A 9132-nucleotide genomic window follows, 5' to 3' on the forward strand; every position below is an offset into this window, starting at 1 on the left:
GCATATTTGATAGATTTGATTTGAAATTTTTGATAGGATGGGATCCCGAGCATATAAAGTTTATCTTGCATCTTAGCTGATCCAATTATTTTCAATGAGTTCTTGTCTTGAATATGACAACCATTAGAGTCAAAGGTAATAACACAAGATAAATTATCAATCAATTTTGCTACAGAAAAAGATTAAAATTGAAACAAGGAATATATAGAACATTGTTTATGACATGATTTTGATTGAGAAAAACAATTCTAGAATAATTGACAATAACTTGGTTTTCATTTGGTAATTTGACATAAATAGGATTAATTTGTGGAAATGAAGTAAAATGAGTTAAGGATGAACAAATGTGGTTAGTAGCACCACTATCAAGGATCCTAGAAATTTTCAAGCCTAACTCAACCTCATAAAATCAGCTTATAAGATGAGATTTGCATCCATTTATATACAACGAAATGTCTTTATCTCTAGTTGATATCGAATCTCTAACGCAACATTATACTCGGGACTCAAAGATCCTCAATACTTGCATTCACAAAAATTCTAAAATAACATGTATATTATTAGAAAAACATTTTGTTGACACTAATAGGAATTTGACCTAGACAATAACAACATTAATGTGACATCCTGTAAAGAGTTGATAGAGAATAATATAAAGTGTTTATATTTTATGTGTATTTAATTGTTATAACAATAAAATAAAGATATGATTATTCGGGTTGACATATATCTAGTTTCATCCTATCATTATAGTGATCACAATTAATGAACTGTCCAAAATCGACCACGAATACATCTCACGACATTAAACTAAACTCCACAAATAACCCATCACTACGTCTACAACGCCAACACACGCCAATTGCCTTCAACATTGTTGAAATGAAATCGAAAAATTGAAGGCTGAGAAGACTTGGACAATGAAACCAAAAACAACCCTAATGGAGCAAACCCAATTTCAAATTTTCCAATGCAAATATTTCTAATTTTTAAAAATCATTCAGACCTCATAATTCATTAAAAAATTATTTTTTTTTCTCACATTGATAGGTGTCAAGAGAGAATTTATCACGTGGGAGTGTCAAGATATCATGAATCAGTATCATTATTATTCAAAAATTTGCTTACTTTCATTCTCATGTGCAATAACATTTATTGTAATATCAAATTTAATCATCCTAATTAACCTATAAGTAAGCTAATAAAATTTAAATATAATATTATTTTATTGTAATCATCATGTATATAATATTATTTTATTGTATTATAAACTCAAATTCAACCATATAAATATAACACGTCTTCCCAAAAAAATTAAATCATAATAAACAAGTCTTACCATACCTTAACTGATATATATATATATTTATATATATATATATATATATATATATAAAAGTTTCGTCATATATTCTTCATCTACTATTTCCTCTTTTATATTTTATTTTATTTTATTTTTTATCTTTTTTATATTTTTTTCATTTGTCACAACCTCCTCATTTATTAAATCTATAGCAAAATTATATGAACTTTGAATAGTTCTCTGTTATTATTTGCATCTTTAATCACACAACTTAACTTAATGTCTTTTCATATGTTAAAATTTTTGTAAGTCAGTCATATAATAGGTCAATAAGTTAGCTAAGTTTGCTTATGTTTTATTCCTCCAACTTATATATATTTATTGTAATATAAATTAATAAGTTAGCTAAGTTTGATTATTTTTTATTCCTCTAACTTATATCATATATTTATTGTAATATAGTCAAAGTGTATTGACTTAGCTCCCTTATTTACAGCAATACACTTAAAATATGAACCTATATTTAAAAAGGATTTTTCTTCCAACTCAACTTCATATGATCAACCAAATTAACCTAAACTCTGAAGTCATTTTGTTACTTCAATTAAAATAAGATTAAAGTTGTAAAAGAATTTGAAGTAATGAATGAAAAATAAAAAGGGTATAGAGTGGTAGGATGGTGACATTGATATGAAGGAGATGGCATTGATTGCAGACAGCTGGAGAAAAGCTGGAGAAGTGCTTTTCACTCAACCCCAATTCATCATATCGCATTTCAAACAAAAAAATAGCTGACCCATTCTGACTCATCACCCATCCCTGTTCAAAACAAGAAACTCAAATACTTGTACACTTCCGTACACACTCTTCTCTCCTCTCATATCTTTCATACTCTTTTATTTCAGGATCATAATGAAAAATGGAGGTAAAGCAATAAAAAAAGAAAAATAATTTTATAAATTAAATAAAAAATAATAAACATAAGTAAAACGTGTGATCACTTTATTTATTATTGATAAATTTATTTATCACTTTTCATATTATTTATTATTATAATAGAAAAATGAAAAGACAAAAATATTTATAATGGATTAGGAGTAAGTCATACTCAATCGATTACAAATGCATTTAAAAACACTTAATATTTTATAATAATATTATATTTCATGTCAAAGAAAGAAAAGGAACAGAGACGAAGGTGAAGGTCCGGCGGAAAGAAAGAAAATATTTATAAGCTTACTTTTTTCGTGGAATAGCCCGCCATTGAAAATAATTACGGAGTGAAAAGAATTCAATTAAAATATAAAATAATTTTAATTATTATTATTATAATAAGACTCCTAATTAATATGCATGTAAATAAACTTTTAAAATGTGTTGTTTTAGTACCGTACGTTTCATTTAAAAATGTGTTATCTATAAATATGTTTCGTTTCACACCATACGTATGAAAAAAGAAATCAAATAGTTACGTAAAGAAACTTTCCAAATTTGGAAAACTGGAATTTGAAGGATTGGAATTATATAATTGCAATGTTTTATAGATAAAAAAATAAATGAATCTCATATAAGATTATAAGAATGTGATAAAAATAATATTAATAAAATAAATAAATTATTGTTTTATATTTATGTTATTTATTAATTTTAAACATTTTAATAATATCGGTGATAAGAAGAAAACAAATAAAACCTACATAAATACTCACTTTTATAAAATATTTTAAACAGAAGTCACACATGTTGACTAAACATCTTAAATTAAAATTAAATAATTAGGAATAAGCTCTATTTTATTATGTTATAAAATAGTTTATAGTTAATTAATGTTAGAAACATAACTTATAGAATAAAAATGTTCCATATGTGTAAAAGTTAGTGTTTTGAATAGATAAAGATATGACAGTGTGTGGTGAGTGGGGAAATGAAGGATATGAGTTGTGAATCAATAATTTCATTTAATTTGATTGAAAGGGAATGTACCTTCCGTACGTTGTGATGCAATCATTCGATACTATATTTGTGACTGAACAAAACGACAGTGCGTTATTATTGTTCGTTCATTCATTCTATTTCTATGCTACGCCTATGCCCATCCCTTCCACTAAATGATTCAAAAAAAAAACAAAACATTTCTCTCTCTTCCGACTCTGGTTTCAATACGGGTAGCAAACTCGTCAGGTTGAGCGGGTCAGTCACTCATCCGTCTTCAATTAGGTGAGAGGAATTAATTTTTGACATGATTTTAGAATATGTTTATAATAATAGGAGTTATTTGTAATATTAAAGAAATATATTTTTAAAATAAAATTGATGGTTGTTAATATTTTATATAAAAAATTATTTATATTATTTGATTTATTGAAGTAATATTTATATTTATTTTGTTTTTAGTTGTATTAAATTTTATTTGATTATAATATTAAAATTTAATTTAGTTTTGTTCCTACTAAAAATGAAGTAAGAGGGTTTTGAGGTAGAGAAGAGATGACTTTTCTCTAGACTAAACTTTGTAGTTTTGACTAATCACAAGGAGAGAAGAAAAATTCACTTGCAAAAGACTTTTTAACGCTTAAGTTAGTAGAAATATAAAATAAGGAGTGATCGTGTCCTTTCTCATAGAGACATCACATATTTATAGGTCTTTTTAGACTTAGATCATTAAGAGACATTAAATAGTTATTATGAGATATAAATAATAATGATCTATAACCAATATGGTTTAATTATGTGCCTTAAATATAATATTAAACAAACGGTTATTGGTCTCAATGTATCTGGTTGTAATTGGGGCTATATAAATAAGTTCTCCTAGCTTGGAATCCAAGAAGATTCTCAGGTTGATCAATTTGAAGGACGAATGAGTTCGGCTTGAACCCGTTTTGATTTAGTTTAGGTCAACCATTAATTTCAATTTTGAGTAATGTTTGTTAATTGGTTTAAAATTGATAAAGGTTTTTCGATTGTGTCTGAACTCGGATAAGTATTGTTGATCCGATGATCGTTTGGTCTCAGTAAGCTATCTGACTATTTGGTCTTAAGTAGCAAAATATCTCAATGAAGACATTACTCGAAATCATAATCAAAGGTGCCTAAACACACTTTGCAGGAAAAGAAAACCATAAATAGGCGCTTCAGACGACTTTAGAATCGTTCAATCAATAACACCAGGAAAATAGATCTTACACATTCGACATGCAACATCAATGTTTTGACCTCAAGTTCGTTTTGAGCATCGCTAGGATCAATCGTCACATCCGAGGTATTCTCCACTTGGAGCTTCGTCACGGTTTTGTCCTTGAAAGGCGCTTCGGTAGGTTAAGGGAGGAATGTGTATATAAACTATCATTGACCTCGACTCCTTAGTGATGTGCGACTATTGGGGGTACCAAAAAAACTTTTATTGGTTTTATTTATATTTTTTTGTCCAAAAAATGATATCAATAATTATAACCAAATAAATAGGTCTAAAATAAATAAAAATCGCAAAATAAGATAGAGATTTTTTTATAAAAAAAATATTGAAAAGGGACAGGTCAACCCGCCTACCGATCTTATAACGAGACGAATTACCAATTTCATTCCATATAACTTAAGGGTGGCAATGCAGGGTGAGTCGTGCGAGCTAGCCCGCTAAAAAAACGCGAGGTGGGCTCACTATTTTGGCCCGCCAATCCACTTCTAATAGATCAGTAGCAAGTCGAGTCAAAACGGGTCAAACTGACCCATTTTATCACTCATATGTTTCAATTATTGAACTTAGTAAAGTATTTTTTTTTAGAACTATTATCTAATTACAAACTTCATGTTCAAATATTAAAATGTTAGCCTTTGTTTAGTATAACCACTTTAGTTTTACCCTGTGTTTGGTTCAACTGATGGACTATTCACGACCGTTGAAAAGTGGGGTACACACGTGTGGATCCACTATGATGCTGCAAAATGAGAACGAGTGAATGCAAGGGAGGGTACTATTGACATGCTCGCTCAATTGCGAAGATAGGCTACAAAAGCCACATATGCATGTGCCAAAATACTAGTATACCATCCCTCTATCTGTGCATGGCAACAAACTTTTGCATTAATGAAGCTAAGAGATTTCATGCAAAGATTCCTGAGCACACATAATTATTCCTTGACTGTGTTAGCTGGGATTAATGGAATTTGAAAAATTGAAATAAATAGGTCTATTGTGCATATCCATTGTCACACTTACTTGTTTGGTTCCTTCTAAGGTTTGCTTATGAGTTTTTGTGTGTAATTTCTTGGCGTGAGTTGTTTGTGTGTGAGGATCTTCTTGAAAGAGGGTGTTAGTGATACAACCCAATTAGACAAGAAGATAACCAATGACACAATAGACACTTCACAATTAAGTCAGTCATCTCAACATCCAAGACAAGGCCCTACCAAACTTCAGAAGAACCTTAGCAGAAGAAGAACTGGACATAAGCCAGAGCATCAAATGTTCTTTCTTCTGGTATTTTTAAAAGACAAGTTTATGTAAATAAATTAGGCTCACTTTGGGGGTCAAAATAGAAGAATAAGCTAGAGTAAGGTTCACTTAACATAAATTGGGGTGTACTTAGCATAAATTGGGCATATGCCAAGCCCACCTTTCATGATAAGTGCTTATACGTTTAGGATTTCTTTGACCTACCTTCTAGAAGGTTTCTCACAAATGACACCCTACCCCTCTATCTTGTTCTCCAAGACACTCTTTCCTATAAATAGAGTGTCTTGTCTCACGTATTTGACACTTGAATTTTGAATAGAAGGGAAACTCTGCTTGAGTGATTAGTGAGCTTTGTCTTCTAAAGGTTCTTGGGTCTTATCTTGTGAGTGTAGTGCACTTCAAGTGGTGGCTCTTCACCACTCATCTTGGAGTCTCCCACCCCTCTAAGTGGCATGACCACCCTCCTCTTTCCATAAGCTTTCTTCATCTCATCTTTCTTTTATTCTTCCATTCCTTACGCCATCTTCATTGTTCTATTGCTTGTTTTCTCTTATTTTCCATTTGGTCTATATTGTTTCTTTATCTTTTGCTTCTTAAATTCCGCACCTCATCATCATCATCATCATCACCATATAATTGTGTTTTCTCTTTTGTTCTCTAGAAGAGAACATTCACACTTACTTAACGACTTGGTTAATTTCGTATCCAGTGACAATCTTTTTTTAGCTTATCACCATAATTGCTATCCAAAAATCCTAAACAAAGTGGAATCCTCTAAAGTGAGCAATCCTAAAATCAACTCGCATTAGTTAGGGTGTGTGATTTGGTGTTGTAGTGGTGTGGAACTTGTTTTGTGGTGGTGTGGAACTCGTGTTCTGGTGCTTTGAGGTAAGCTTTCATGGTGGACAATGGATGAAGGTATTATGAAATTGCAACCACATTTCGTTACCCAACATAAGTCCATAATCCAATATGGAAGACATAAACCAAACATAATCGATATCCTGTGTTATTGTAAAGGATAATCATTATCATGTGTCCATCGATTACATGTGTTTTTCTCGAAGGTAATCGATTATATGTGACCCTTAATCGATTATGTATTTAATATTGAAGGGCAATCAATTATATGGTTGTCATAATCGATTATGGACGTGGTTTTCAAGCATAATCGATTATGCTTAGTAGATAATTTATATTGGTCATTGTTTTGTGATTTGTTTGGTTCTAGTTTTTAGTTTATTTGGTTTGTTTGTTGTGTATAAGTTATAATAACATGTTTATAGTGTTCTTTGCATGATAGATATAAGTTTATATTGTTTTGTTTCCATCAAATTGTTTATTGTGGTTTTGTAAGTGGTTTGTATTTTTAGTATTGGTGGTAAGTTGATCCTCTTATGGTGGTGCTGGTGTGGAAAGAATCTGAGTGTGTTTCGTAATCCAAATTTGAGCTTCCTTCGAGTGAGTCTTAAACTTTGATGTATATGTGTTTGGTTTGTGTGGAAATGATTTTGGGGATTTAGTTTGTTGATGAATAAAATGGAAATGAATTTTGGTTTTATTTTGTCAAATGAAAAAAATTGATCAATTTAAGGATTAAAGATGTTAAAAATAATGTTCTGGAAAAATAATTTGGTTATTACAGTGATATACATATAAAAAAAATATGTGAAAATTTGTTTTATTGTACCTTAAAATATGTTTAGAATAATGTTTTTGTGTATAATTCATTTTTATTATAGAATTAGTTTTAATAAATAAATTATTTATTTAAATTTATATTTCAAAATTATTTCTAACCTATTGGAAACCCCAACCCCTAATCCTAATCCTAACACTACTACATAACACTAATCATTACCACAAACCTAATCTCTAACCCTAACTGTAACCATACATTCATAGGCTTAATCCTAACACTAACCATAAACATAACTTCCTACCTAAAATACACAAATGCATAATAAGAAGAAATTTCATTAAACATTTGTATAAGCAACACTATTAATTGCTGATAAAAAAAGGAAAAAAAGAAAAAAAAGCAACACTATTAATATCGATAATCAGTTTTGGGTTGGTAAATAATTGATTTTAATAACAAATTTGTCTTCATTGCAAACTGAAATTTCTTTGTTGGTTGCGGGATTAGCTGAACAATGGCTAAAATTGCATTGTTGAAAAAAAATATGATTACTGATTGCTTTGATATTATGGCCCATTGCTTTTATATTGTTCATTGCATTGTTATAAAAAATATAACTAATATTAATAACAAATATTCTAAATATTATAATTGATGTGTAAAATATATAGTTTAATTGTGAATTGTTTAGTGTAAAAATTTATTATTGAAACATTTTTTTTATGTATGAATAATGTTTTTCAAGAATAACAAATCAAGCCAATGCTGAACAAGAGTTGAAAAGGTGTTTGAAGTAGCATGTGTTGTGCTTGTAGCACATGGATTACATTTGCTTAATCTTATAACTATCATAAATAATAATATTATGGTGAGTTGATGAGGTATTTTGTTTATATTTATATTAATTAGTATCTCTATATAATTTGCATATTAATTAGTATCTCTATATAATTGGCACGAGACATAAGAGGTACGAGGCACGAGTATGGTGAAGCATAACATGCGGTATACTATGCAAGAATAAGTTGCAATTTTTTTTTCTTATGATAGGAAATAATGTAAAAAATTGAGTTGTATTTTTTTTTTTTTCATATATCTCAAGAAACTATTATTAGTCACCATTTTCATTAATATGTATTAATGTGATTGCATTAGAAGATAAATTTTTAGTTTGACCACCAAGTAAGGAAGTACATCCATAAATCATTTATGGTTCTTGCTATGGGGTTGAGACTTAGAGAAATATTGAAAAACTTCATCTTCATTCTTCTTGTCGGGCGGTCGGTCTATACTTCAGTTTCCTCTTCCAAACTTCTCGCTACTCCTTTCAATCTTAGTTGCTTGATCACTCGATCTTTTAGTGAATACCGAATGGAGGGGTATCTGCAGAAGGTACTCTGACGCTCAAGTCAACAAAGGGGGTTTGACACTCAGGTGTCAGAGTACAATAATAAATGACGTACTTGTTTCTTGGAATGTACGCTATTTATATTATTTTAATGGGCCTACCTTGTTTGGCCGAATTAGTGAGGTGGATCGTGCTTAGAGGTGTATTACCTAGTTCTTAATTATGGCTTAGCTTCACTGACCTTGATTAAGCGTATTGGACCAAAGGTGTCGGTTGGCCCACACAGTCGTGGAACCTTCGGTCGACCTATCCATGAAGACCGAGACATGGTATTGATCGTTCGGTTCTTACATAGTCTTACAAATAATAAATTATGTACATCTTTC

Source organism: Phaseolus vulgaris, chromosome 9 (genome assembly GCF_000499845.2).
Source record: "Phaseolus vulgaris cultivar G19833 chromosome 9, P. vulgaris v2.0, whole genome shotgun sequence".
Lineage (NCBI taxonomy): Eukaryota > Viridiplantae > Streptophyta > Magnoliopsida > Fabales > Fabaceae > Phaseolus > Phaseolus vulgaris.